The sequence below is a fragment of the Desmodus rotundus genome, chromosome 5 (assembly GCF_022682495.2).
Source record: "Desmodus rotundus isolate HL8 chromosome 5, HLdesRot8A.1, whole genome shotgun sequence".
Lineage (NCBI taxonomy): Eukaryota > Metazoa > Chordata > Mammalia > Chiroptera > Phyllostomidae > Desmodus > Desmodus rotundus.
The window spans coordinates 20,508,429-20,522,857 of NC_071391.1; positions in this window are offsets into that span (position 1 = coordinate 20,508,429).

A 14,429-nucleotide genomic window follows, 5' to 3' on the forward strand; every position below is an offset into this window, starting at 1 on the left:
AGTAAATCAGGCCTTACCCTCTGAGCTGAGAGGTCTAAACCAGGATTCTGGAAGGCAAAGCCCTGATTTGCTACATTTTCTCAATTCTCCAGTGTAAATACTCTTCCCATGGCTGATTTCCAGCCATCCACACGTCACTGAACACGAAGTTACACAGTGGCACAACTTATATACTATTTCCACCAGAGAAAATAGACATAAATATTCTCAAGGGCATAGACAATAACAAAATGTAGCAAAATAATGAGGAAGTGATGAATTTTTAGCATTTGTTTTTGTCTTCCTGTGTTACTGAATGGCACGTTTATGTAATTTTTAATAGTGGCCGTATTTGACAACAGGCTTACACTTAAGAGTCAAAACTCATTCACCACCTCTGGCAGAGAAGTGGGTTAAACTCACCCAAACCATTACGGAGCCTTCCTTTATTATGACAAAAATAAATAGCTATTAGGTGGTAATAAAGCAACGGAAAGAGACAACTCCCACCCCCAGACAAACATCCACTATGGAACACTAACTGATAAACCAGGTAAGACAGGGAACAGCACATGGTTTTAAAGGAGTAAAATATTTATACCCGAGGGTGAGAGCCCAGAGGTGTGTGGGCTCACACAGGCTGCCCTCACCCCTCAAGGTCCTCCATGAAGCCGCGGTTTCTGCTCACTTCAGGTGGACCCCCAGGCAGGGAAGGGGAACTATTACCTCATACTGACAGCAGGACCAGACACCTCCAGACAGAAATCAGGCCACTGAGGAGGGCCAGACTCCAAGGATATTTGAAAGTGCAATCCCTTGGATACAAATAATATTAAAAGCTGTTCCTTATGGATTATAATTCATTGATAACCCAAATGGTCTCTGGGAGCATTATTAATAAGAAAATAAATGTCTGAGACCTATATAATACTTGACAGTTCTCAAAGGCCAGCCCTACCTGCCACCTGGTTTCGGCCCCACGCTCTCTCTGGAGTAGACACCCTCTCTACTTCACAGATCAGAAAACAGAAACATGAAATGGTTATAGCTGGTAATTGGGTTGTGTCTCTAGTTCTCATCTTTTCATTCCAAACTCTTTCTACTCTACAAACTGTAATCCCACAAGTATGCTTTTGGCTTGGGACGTGTCCACACACCCACAGATCAAAGCTGAAGAACCAAGTCACCACAAGAAAACATGCCAACATTAATAAACGCTTTTATTTATGTATTTATTTTCACAGGCTAATGAGTCCATTAATATATTTTGGATTAATTGATATGTTGGTGCACGAAACAGAGGAGGTAAACTTGTCTCCATCATTTATTTGACTTGCAAAGTGGCAGATTTTAGCTCTCTCAGCTATGGACCACATAGTGGTTTGGAGCTCAGGTTCTAGAAACAGGCTGCCTGGATTTGAACCTCAGCTCTTCCATTGCTACCTGAGGGATGTTGGGCAAGTTGCTTAACCTCTCTGTAGCTTAGTTTCCTCATCTATGAAATTGGTATAATTACGGTGCTTACCTCACAAAGTTGTTTGAAGATTAAATGAAATTATATTGTGAAAAATGCTTAGAACAGTGCGTGGCATGTAATAAGACCTTGGTAGATGGTAGTGGTTAGTACTTTTATTATCCTCAGCACTACAATCCTGACCACTATTACTGATGTCCCAACCAGAATTTTACTTTGCACGAACGTTAGCTTCAGAAGTCAAACTTTAACGGGCAGTGCTGCATTTGGGATTTGTTTATTCCTGCTGTGGCCTTTACTAGTGAAAACAATCTACATTCATGTCCCTATTTTTTATATTGTCCGAAGCCTTTCTGAAAATATTCCCTCATTTACTCCTCCAGTAACAAGAGGACTGGAATCGTTTCCACACTGGACAGAAGGAATCTGAGACTCAGAAAGTTTGGCGAACTTGATAAGCACTGGAGCCACAGCCCAGCCAGGCTTTCTGACGCCAGCAGTTGCCTCCGGAAGCTGCACTGTGTTAGCCTTTTGGCTCCTAAATCACAGGCTGTTCTTTGTTCCTGGAAGCTTCCCTGGTGCTCCAGCTTCCAAGGTTTCCTGGAGTTTGATGCCTCCCCAGCACCAGCACCTTTCCTTGAATTGGAGAATTCACTCCTCCCCCATTCTCGGTCATGCAGTTGGGCGAGACCAATTCCACACCCAGTTCCCTGCTGGACCCTGAGTCTCTCTTGGCCACATGACTGAGTGAGGCACAAGCATGTGACCCAATATGGGCCAGTGAGAGGTTGTGAACCCAGGTTTTCAGCAGGAGACAGTAGAAGAGATTCCCTGTATTCCTGTGTCCAGTGTGGCTGAGGACAACAACTGCTTTAGCTGTTTCATTCCCCTGATGGGGGAGTGAGAAACTGCCGCAAGACAGGGGGGGTACCGTGCATACGAACAAAGGATGAAGTAAACAGTGATGAAGGCAGAGGGAAGAGATGGACAAACTCCCAGTCCTTGGTCATATCATCTGAGCTGCTGGAAAAAGCCTAACCCAAGGCCAATGTTCTTTCTAGCTTTTTCAATTATGAGTCAAAAATGTCCTTTTATCATTGAAACCTCCAAGTTCGGTTTTCAGTCATTTACAAACAAGATTTCTATCTGATAAAATGAGCCTTCCAATATGACCTACACAGAACCCTCAAAGAAAAGGAGAAATTTAGGCTGGACTAATTCCATAATCTTGACATGGGATATATACTCTTCACAGTGCTTGCTTCCAGTTCTAAATTTTCTTTATTCCCTCTATTTCATATAATACTTATTCAAGAGTTAATAGTCCATTTTATTTCCCATCAGGAGAAAAAATGCGGTGGGTATTATGTGCCTCCATTATAAAGAAAAACGTTGGTACGTGATTTGGCCTATGAGTAGTAAAACATGGGGGAAAGTCAAGGAAACTAGTTGTCATCAGGCCAAAGTCCCACGAACACCTTCTTTTGTTACACTTGAGTCTTTGACATTTGCTAGCAGATTTAAATCTTCTTTTCTGCCTTTCCCTCTGTCTCGCTTCCCCTCCTACTGACCCTGTGACCCACTCCGTCTTCATTCACGTTCACTACTCCAGCCATCCAGCACCCTTCACTGGCTATGGTGCACGGTTTCTCACACCTCTGTGTCACTAACCCACTTAGCCTTGACCCTGAAATGCTGTCGCAGTGCAGGCTACGCACTCCAAAGCTTCCACCTTCAGTGCTGCATAAAGATTCATAGGTGTCGGTAGCTCCACACATCCGTATCCATCCTTTCGAGGTGTGTTGGAAATGAACCCAAAAGAACACCGCCTGGCCAGGTTTTGTGGATTCACCAAGTCTCAGGACTAGAAGGGAACTAGCTAGCTTATGCAATGATGTAACTGGTGTGTAGTGACAAGCTGTGTTACAAGTGGTGTGGTATAAATAGCATCAAATAATTCGTTAAATCATTGAACTTAAAAAAGTAGAACTAAGATTGATAAATAGAACTGGATTAAAATCAGGGACTTGCGTTTATCAGAAAACATCTGTAACTGCTACAAATCAATAACAAAGCCTGTTACTAAAACAGGCACTTCCCAGAAGCAGGTATTCCAGTGGCTAATAAGCACATGAAGATGTGCCCAAGGTCATGACTCCCTTGCAAGACACAAGTGAAAACCACCAGAAACCTGAATCAGCACTGAACACTCGCAACACAACTCGTGTGAATGCATACAGTATAACTACTTTGGAAAACCAGTTACTGTCTCCTAAGCAGTTGAGTATCTACTAAAGCTGAACGTGTAAAATCTATGACTCAACCATTCCACTCCTGGGTACATTGTGGAACAAGTCAAATAGCGTAGACCCAATTGATTGGGAGTTGCATTCTAAAGCAGAAGAGGTAAAAAACCAAAAATCTGCAAAAGGCAAAATTAGTCTTGTATGTTCCTTAAATTGTCCATAGCCCACCGTGTCTACCATTTAATGGGTGCTGCACAGCTTAAATAACAAAGTTGACTTAGTCCTCACAGCTCTGAGACAGGTTCTAATATCCCAATGGTACAGATAGTCTCAGAGGGTAGAAAAGCTTGCCCAAGGCCACACAGCTAAATCCAGAAAGCACTAGGATTTAAACTCATCCCAGTCAGTCTCCTCACTCTTACCCATTTTGTACCGCACAAAACTAGGCTACCGCATAAAGGAGGGGAAGAGAAAAGGGGAGTTGAAGCTTCCCTGTGTCCCACCTTCCCTTGCCCCCATTTCACCTACCAACCCAGGTGCTAGCCTGCCTCAGGAAAGTCTGGCTTTGGGTTGTCCTCTTCTCCAGTTTCCCATTCAGAGCCTCAGCCTAGACCAGGGGTCTGTAACTTACAGTCCATGCGCCAAATTCCACCCATCACCTGTCTTTGAAATGAAGTTTTATCAGAACAGAGCCAGACCCATTGGTCCACATATAGTCTACGGCTGCTGCTTTGGCCCTGCAGTGGCAGAGTTGAGGAGCGGCAGGCAACTCTGGCCCTCAGTGCCTAAAACAGTTACTCTGGGAATGTCAACCCCTGGCCCAGACTGATAAACGTGCCCTGCAGTCAGACCCCTAAAAGGACCAGGAAGCGGTGGATTTCATCATGTCCTGGTCCTGAAATAAGTTTCTTGGTCCCTTACACTCCATCCCCAATGAGAGACGTCTGGAGGCTTTCTGTTCCTGGCGGACCCAGCCCTTAGCTAAGGTAAGCAGCAAAGCCTGGAAGGACTGGTGGGGGGCGGCGTAACTACAGTCATCTGTGAGAATTGCATTTACATTGAATCACTTCACAGCACTGTAGTGACTTTGCATGTCCTTAATACGTCATGTTAAGGTGCTCACAAGCCTTGTTTGATCCCAACACTAAACTCTGCTCATGCATATTCCATCTTCACAACTAGTCGCCCATGGAATATGGTCAATTGCTCACAATTTACACAACATCAGAGGGAACGCCAGTCAGGAGTGCCGGTCTATTGGCTCATACCCCAAATCAGTTCTCACTGTACAGCTGATGAAAGGAAACCTCTACAAGGCTCACAGCCCAAAAGAAGGTTAAGATTCCCTAAACCGAACATCCAGAGAGAATCATTAGGAAGCTTATGAATTGTGTAGTGATTTAAAATTTCTAAAGCCAAAGCTATCAATTTAAATTAAATCATTTCTGTCCTGACTAAAGTCTTCAATAAAATAGCATTGAGGTTTCCTAAATTCATCTGAACTTTACAAATTTGAATTTTATACCAGGAAAGGAGGCAAATACACTTTCCTATCCTAATAGTGCAATTCAAGGCATAAGATTTTAATAATAATAGCTACAGTTTTCTAAACCTGTAAATTGGACGAGGCTATTTTTCCATGCATCATCTCATTTAATCTTCCCAGCATCCATATAAGTAAGCACTATTGTTATCCCCATTCTACAATGGAGGAGACTAAGGTGAAGGATGATGAGTTAACCTGCATAAGTGCCCATTGCCATCTAGACAGACCTAACCGTTCATGCCTTTGTGCCACATGGAGCCTTATACACATCTCATGAAACGTTACTGACTGGGAGAGATCCCTTTTATGTTACGAGAGAGATCCAGCTGTTATTTACTTGAAACGCATAGATGGCATTCCTATTGAACACCGGCACCGTTCTGTGTTCTGCAGGCACCAGCTCACCTCCCCACAGCCCCGCCCGTCCTATCATTCTTTCCATTTTTCAGAGGAGTAACCTGGGACTCAGAGAGATCGAGTAACTTGCCCACCATCACAGAGTAAACAACAGAGCAGTAGGGACGTAAGAGAGGCGGGGGCACTGCAAGGTGCTCGGATGCCCTCAGGGAAGCATCGTCTTGGTGCATCAGATGCCTCAAGCTGAAGACGCTGGGCGGTGATGCGTTTGATTGGGCCCCACTGGAGCTGGGGCAGGGCCAAGTGGCTGTGCTCAACAGGAGTATGGAATTTAAAGTTCCCAGGGACAGAGAGAAGAGCACAACACTGGAGGCTGGTGCGGGGGAAAGGGCACCTCAAAGCACAGCCATGCAGGGACGTTGGAGGGAAGAAATCCTGAAAGGGAGGTTGGAGTTGGCAGTGCTGCGCACGCACGTGTGTGCGTGTGCACAGGCTGAAGCACACGCCTGCATCCCTTCCTCAGACCTCACCAGGAGATGGTTAGTGGGGTCCACCACGCTCACTGATGTGCGAGGGGGTTCTTTTAGGGTAACTCAGTGAGGCGCCAGGGTTGGGATTCTTACAAGGCAAACACAGAGCCTGTTTGTGTGGACCCAGAGCCCAGGCCCAAGGGGCCACTGACACCCATTGAAGTTCCGTGAATCATGGACAGGGAGCTCATTTCAGTTCCTTCTAGCAACCACATGACCCAACAGAATTAAGTATTCTTTACTACTAGGTACTAAACAAGGAAAATAAAAGACTCACCACAGGGTATTCGAGACTAAACTGCACTATCACTCACTATGAAGCGGTCACTTTACCCACGATGATGCATTCACCCCTCACAACAACCCTATAAAGTAGGCGCTATTATGATCGTTTTATGGAAGAGAAACTGAGGCACAGAGAACTTAGGTGCCTGGGTGAAAACCACACAGTGCTGGTGAGAAGCACAGCTGGGGCTTCAGCTCAGACAGCCCGCCTCGGGCTGTGATCTGAACCTCTGCAGGCACACCTCATTTTATTGAGCTCCACAGATTTCTTCTACAAATTGAAGGTAAGACCCTCCACCAGCACACCGAACAACTCAGTTTATTGCAGTGGCCCGGACCGGGGCCCGCACCATCTCCGAGGTGTGCCTGTACACTACACCACCCAGTGCAGGTAGCCTGGAGAATGTGCCCTAGGAGAATTTGGTAACCTCCGACCTGCAGCACCTGCGTTCCCAGTGTCCATACTCCATCTCGTAGTCCTCTTCAAGGCCAGATTTATTTGGCAATGCAGGTAAGGGCAGCCATACTTGGCAGCTGTTGGGCCCCTATTTTGAAGTGTTTGGCTTTTTCATACAGAAAAAGACAGTGGGGATGAGACAGGACTCGAGCCAGATGTCTGGTCCCCAGACTCCTCCCTGCTTCGAGCACAGCCTTCTCTGTCCGATTACATCTGAAGGTAGGGTTGTCTGTCCTTGGCTCACCTGCTCCTTCAAAAAGAGACAGTATTTGGCAACACTACAAAGCAAAGCTTGTCTCGGACCAGAACATGGCAACCAGGTCAAAACTATCTTTGATGTATTAAACGTTTTTAAAACCTGGAACATGCTTAATTCTTTGAAGCTTGGACATTGGTGTGGCTTAAACCGTCTTTCACAAGAGGAGGGGCTGGGGGGGTGCAGGTTAAAAACATAACAATAGTTATAGCTGGAAATCCCCAACAACACAGCTAACACCTGCTTTATTTTTTCTCACCCCAGTCGAAATTAGTTCATCACAAAGGGAACTCCAAGTAAATTTCTCACCCAGGGCATAGTCCGGGCCATTGCTTCCTTCCATGAGACAGAAAGAAGAGAGAGTTTACAACCTGGTGTGGCTGGGAGCTGGGAGGAGGGCTCTCCTATTCAAGGAACCATTAACTTTTAGAGTCATCTTCACAATAACATTAAGCCATTGACTTTGCAATTATGCGGGGAATCAACATGGATGCTCTGCGAGCCCAGCTGCGCGCCACCATCTGGCGTTACCTCTGGAATCCTGGAGGACACATCTGGCCGCAGAGCTGCTCCTCCAGACAGCCGCATACCAGGCTTTGCAGCTGGAACGAAAAGGCAGCCGCTGCGTCAGCCAGCAAAATCAGAAAGGTGCAGGTCACCCTGCCCAAGCGAGAAACTGTAGATTCCGCTCTGTCTCAAGTACAAAGAGTCAAGGTCTATGTTCCTGGCCACAGAAATTAATGACTAAACTAGTGAAAATAACCACCAAAAGCTACTGAGCATCTATGATAGGCCAGGTGACGTTCGGGGCACTCAGCTGATGTTGTCGAACAGTGAGGTGGGTGCTAGTACTATTCCTGTTTCACAAGTAAAGAAACTGAAGCTCAGAGGGGGTGAGTTAGATACTCGAGCCCACGTGTCCAGTTAGTGGTGGAGCCAGGACTTGAATGTAGGTTTTTTTCGGGTGCTGGATTCCATGCTTTTAACCGTCACCCTAACTAGCTCCCAAGTGGGCAGCAATGAAGACCTGTGACCACAGGTTACACGGCACCCTGGCTGCCTCAGACCTTAGCAGCCGTATTTCCAGGCCCCTGCTCAGTGCCACCCGGTGAACTGAGATGTGGGGAGCACACCAATGGCATAATCAGCAGATGGAGGCGGTCCTTCCCGCCTTCGCGCAGAGTGCACGCCCCCCACCCTCTAGTATTTACTTGTACTATACCCTCTGGCATTTTCCTACCTACCCTTTTCCTCTTCCCTTTCCCAAAGTCATGAAAACAGGCAGCGAGGGGACTCCCAATGAGGGACAAAGCAACTATTTTAATCCATCGCCTCTCTGAGTCATTCTCTGGATCTCTAGATACACACAGGCACTATAGTTACAGTTTTATCAAAAACGGTGTTCAGTGCCAAGTCTCCCGCCCACCCTGTTCCCATACCCAGGCTCCACCTGTTAGTATTTTCTTGTGATCCCTTCCAAATGCTGTGTGTGTGTGTGTGTGTGTGTGTGTGTATAAGGCTCTACCGACCCATAATCCCCTCCCATCACTCCCGCCCATTTTCTCAGAGCTCCTTCCATGTGATGCACTTGGAGAGAGCATCTTCATTCTTTTTTATAGCTGCATCGTATTCCATTTTGTGGAAGTACTATATTTACTTAACAAACATTCAGATGTCCTTCAACCTTTATCTGTTCATAAGCTGAAACTTTTACCCCTCGTGCCTATATGTTAGTTGCTTAGGAGGGAGTTTGCTGGGCATCCTGATGGCCCAACACTGCCCACCAGTACAGCCTATCAGTGCAAAGGAGCTAAGCACACTCAGCAGAAGCCCCAGTGCACGAAGATCTTGTCATGCCACGAGAGATGGCCATATTTGCCTTTTTCTAAAGTTTCCATTTCTCCTCAACCCAGAAAAAAACCCTGACATCTTGAGCTAGGTAATCTATACATAGATTATGTTTTAAACTCTAATTTCGTGGGCTCATTAATATAACCTATACTTAAACCAGCCAGCCTACCAGCTCAAGGGAGGCCAAGCAGTCAGGCCTCTGCCTCTCTGGCTGGGCCGTCGGGGCAGAGCAACACTCATCTCCACTAAGATGTTACATCCCCAGGCTCCGCCATCCAAGCCAGAGACGCAGCCCTGCTGTAGTGAAAATGTCACCTTGGCGTTAGATTTGTCACCAGGAAATAGTATGTTTCTTCTCTTACTGTAGCTGTAACGTTTCTTACCTAAAATAGCTACGCCAAACAGCCATCCCCTTTGAGTAAGACTAACACAGAAAAATGTGAATGAGGACAATTTGGATTCCTTTTGATGTGTCTTGACATTCTTGCCTCCCCTAAACTCAGTCACTGCCTTCTCAAGCTGTCTTCTCCCTCCTCCCGCCTCCCTCCCTGTCACTGATGCTGTTGGCGCCCGGCTCACATTCTCTTGGGTGGCACCATTGCAGGGCACCCGGGCCTGGCTTTCAATGACTGGCATCTGCTTCTCTTTGCCGTATGCTTTCTCTGGCTGCCGGTACTCATGTCCACACACAAGGCAGGCTGGAAGGGCTCGGCAATTAAAACCACCGTCACCACCCCGGCAACCTTCAACCAATGACTGACCAAAGTAAATAAATAAATATGTAAATCAATAAATAACCCTGCTCCCTAGCCACTCAGGTGGGAAAACTCTAAGGATGCATCCTCTGTCATTTCCCAGTGCCCCCCACAGGATCAAGCTCATAGCAGTCACGTGCTTGAAAATGTACCATATGCTGGCCTTCTCTTGCCCACCTCACTTCTTCTAACAGTACAATGTGAAAACCATAGATGTACATGATTGTTTTATTCTTAGAACCACTCCAAACTTGCAGGTGAAGAAAGTGAGGCTCAGAGAGAGTCACAGACAAGAGCCAAACAGCGGCACACAAGTACGCTGTGTCTAGCGCCCTTTCCTCTACATCCGACTACATCAGAGTGTTGGTGATGAAACAGTGTTTAGAAATTTCTTGGCTATGAAGCTTATTTGGGTGAAAATGGGTCAGAGGAGAGACTATAGACAGTTCTTAGTATTTGGGCTGTTCTAAGAAACCCAGCAGAGCACCTCCGTTCCTCCCCTCCCTGCGCTATACTCAACACTTGCTGTTCCAGAGAGGGCTCAGATGGGATGTGTTCTTACATCTTGTCCCACACGCTCGGCTACGCCATCTATACCCACTGGGCGGCTCTCAGAAATACCTCCTGTAGCAGTGAGCTGCAAAATAAAAGCTGTGACTTACAAAAACAAGCATATTTTGTTTGTTTGCTTGCTTGCTTGTTTATTTTGTTAGAGACAGGGGAAAGGAGGGAGAAGGAGAGGGGGAGAAATATTGATGTGAGAGAGAAACATCGATCATTTGCCTCTGGTACCTGCCCCGACGGGGACTGAACCTGAAACTCAGGCATGTGCCCTGACTGGAAATCAAACCCTCGATCTTTTGGTGTGTGGGACCATGCCCGGCCAGCTGAAGCCACACCAGCCAGGGCAGCAAGCTTGTCTTTTTCTCACTCACAGGTCTGCAGTGAGGCTCGGGCAGCTCTGATTCAGTTTGGGTTCGGGTCTGTTCCAAGTGACGGACTCTGAGGCCCAGAGAAAAGGGGCAGGGCTCCCTATGGTGTGCTCTTCTCATGGTGGTTACGGGAGCACAAGAGAAGCCACGTGGTGCAAGCACTGCTGAAAGTCTCTGCTGGAGTCACACCCACTCCCACACCAGTGGCCAAGCAAGTCCATGACCAGGCCCAAAGCCATGGGGCAAGCAGTGTGCTATGTCCTGAGGTGCAGGGGTGGTAAGCAACGATTTGCTGAATGTTACTCCACATCTATCACGTCAGCTAAAAACGCGATTCCCAGGAAGGGAAGTCAAGCACATCTTCTTTTCAAAGTCCTCTAAAGCTAAAAATGGTTGCTGCTCCATTCATCAAGGTAGCCCTGTAAGCTGTCCAAAGGACCTTTCCTGCGAGGCCCCAGGGGGAAGTGAAGTGGCAGTCACCCAGACTAGAGGTCCCCAAGGTGGAAATTGGCTAGTGGAGACTGGGCTATTTAAAACATCAACGACTTCACTCCTTCTATCTCACTTATATTAAGCTTTCAAGTCCTCCTCATAAAGGATAGGCCTGCAGATACAGACAAGGGACAGATGTGGGTGACTCATAAGCTCCATCCTAAATAACTAATTTCTAGCAATGGAAGGGAAGTCCTGGCCAAGATGCAGAACAGTGGAGTAACTAGAAAAAGAGACGCCTGAGTTTGACAACATACGTTTGAGTCTCTCCATATGCTGAATGCTATCAGTTTCTCCACCCATCTCCTCAACATCTATTTCTCCTTCTCCCTTTCAACTAGAAGCCTACCTTTTTTCACCTATTTCCTTTTACTTCTTTATTTTTTATTATATTTTATTGATTATGCTATTACAGTTGTCCTGATTTTTCCCCCTTTGCCCCTCTCCACCCACACCCCCACTCCCTCAGGCAATCCCCTCACCATTGTTCATGTCCATGGGTCATGCATATAAGTTCTTTGGCTACTCCAATTCCTATACTGTATTTACATTCTCTTGGCTACTCTGTAACTACCTATTTGTACTTCTAAATCCCCTCACCTCTTCACCAATTCCCCACACCCCCCTCCCATCTGCAACGATAAAAACGTTCTCAGTATCCATGATTCTGTCTGTTTTTCTTGTTTGTTTAGTTTGTTTTTTAGATCCAATTGTTGATAGACATGTATTTATTGTCATTTTATTGTTCATAGTTTTGATCTCCTTTTTCTTAAATAAGTCCCTTCATAAAATAATGATTTGGTGATGATGAACTCCTTTCGTTTTTTTCTTCTCTGGGAAGTTCTTTATCTGCCCTTCAGTTCTAAATGATAGCTCTGCTGGGTAGAACAATCTTGGCTATAGGTCCCTGCTTTTTGTGACTTCGAATATTTCTTGCCAATTCCTTTTAGCCTGCAAAATTTGTTTTGAGAAATCAGCTGACAGTCTTATGGGAACTCCCCTGTAAGTAACTAACTGCTTTTCTCTTGATGCCTTTAAGGTTCTTTCATTATCTTTAACCATTGGCATTTTAATTACGATGTATCTTGGAGTGGCCTCTTTCCATGTGTCTTGTTTGGGACTCCCTGTGCTTCCTAGACTTGCATGTCTATTTCCTTCCCCAAATTAGGGAAGTTTTCTTTCATTGTTTTTTTTCAGATAGATTTCCAATTTCTTGCTATTTCTCTTCTCCTTCTGGCACCCCTATGATGTGAACATCGGACCTCTTGAAGTTGTCCCAGAGGCTGCCTATACTATCCTCATTTTATCGGATTCCTTTTTCTTCTTGTTCTGATTGGGGTTTTTTTGCTTCCTTATGTTCTAAATCATTGATCTGATTCTCAGCATCACTCACTCTACTGTTGTTTCTCTGTAAATTGTTCTTTATTTCAATTAGTGTATCCTTTGTTTCTGACCGGATCTTTTTTATGACATTGAGGATCTCATTAAGTTCCTTGAGCATCCTTATAACCAGTATTTTGAACTCTGCATCTAATAGATTGCTTATGTCCATTTTTTTAGCTCTTTTTCTGGAGTTTTGATTTGTTTTTTCGTTTGGGCCATGTTTCTTTGTCTCCTCATTTTGGCATCCTCCCTGTGGTTGTTTCTATGTTTTAGGTAAAGCTGCTTTGACTCCGTGTCTTGGTAGTGTGGACTAATGTAGTAGGTGTCCTGTAGGGTCCAGTGGCACAGCCTTGCCTATTACCCAAGCTGGGTACTCAACATGTGACCTTCATGTAGGCTGAGTATACTGTCCTCTTGTAGTTGAGCCTTGGTTACTATTGGCAAATCAATGCAGCAGTTAACCTAGGCTAGTCAGTTGTAAGAATTGGCTGTGACCAGTGACCACCAACCTCCACCCTCCATGGAGGTCAGCTGTGCAGAGGCAGGTTGGTGGTATTCTGATGTGGCCTGTAGCTACCCACTGGGTGCACTGACTCTGGAGTTTCTCAGGTGGTGCAGGCTGAGGCCAGCCCCTGCCTGTGTTTTGTACAGAGCCACCCTGCCTGAGCTATAAAGCAATGAGATGGCTGCTGTGTGTGCAGGGCTTGGAGATTCCTAGGCAAAGCCAAGCTGTGAGTCTCAGCTGGCTGCTAGTTCTGGGCCTGGGGCTCACTGAGGCCAGCTGTTCCTTGTTTGCTGGGATTTAGGAAGTTGTGAAGCATGAGCCAAGACCAGCCATTCATATGGAAAAGCAGCTTATGTGGACCTGTAAGCAGGTGGGGTGGAGTCTCTGGGGATCTCCAAGGCAGGTCAAACAGTGCTAGCCAGGTTGATGGAGTCTCAGATGTGGTAACAGCTTGCCAACTCTGTGGGGGTTGGGTTTAGAAAAGGGACAATGGCCTCTGCTCATCTTGATGCCAGACACCCCAGTTTCTCCCCATATGCCAATGGTGCTTTTCAAGCTGCTATCCTAGTGCTGGAGCTCAGACAGAGTGAGTCTGAGTAGATAAGTCTGTGTGTGGGTTCTTTAAAGAGGAACTGCTTGGGGTTCCAGAAGTTTCTTCCACTGACTCAACCCCCATTGGTTTTTGTAGCCAGAAGTTGTAGGGACTTATCTTCTTGTTACTGGAACCTTGGGCTAGGGAGCCTGGTGTTGGGCTGGGATTCCTTGCTCCTGAGATATCCTTCCTGAATTGTATCCACCACATATGAGTAAGGGACCAGCCCGTTCCACATCTGTGCTCCTCCTACCAGTCTGGATGGATGTGGTTTATTTAATTCCATAGTTGTCAGACTTCTAGGCAACTCAATTTCTGATGTTTCTGAGTGATGGTTGTTCTATGTTTTAGTTGTAATATTGATGTTGTTGTGTGAAGAGGCAAGCCATGTCTGCCCATGCCACCATAATCCTAGTTTTGCTCAAAGGAAAATAACCCACCTCCCACACAAATCCCAGGAGTAGGCCTAATTGGCCTGAGGTAATTCCATTCCCTTTGCAGGCACTGGTTCAGGAATAGGTAAGTGACCTAGAACAGGCCAATGAGACAAAGAGTGCCCCCCATGGGGAAAGACTGCTGGGAGGAATGGAGAGGAAAAAGTTTCTTCACTCCAAGAAGAACACTCTAGAAAGACACTGACACTCTCCTCTTTTGCCAAACCTCGCCATGTCTAGAGGTCACTGCCAGCATCCTATTTCTTCTCAAAGGTGACAACAACAGGAAGATGGCAGGCAGATCAGAGCAATGGAAAAAGAACCAGAGTGCCAAGGACATCGCTGAGGTGACGCA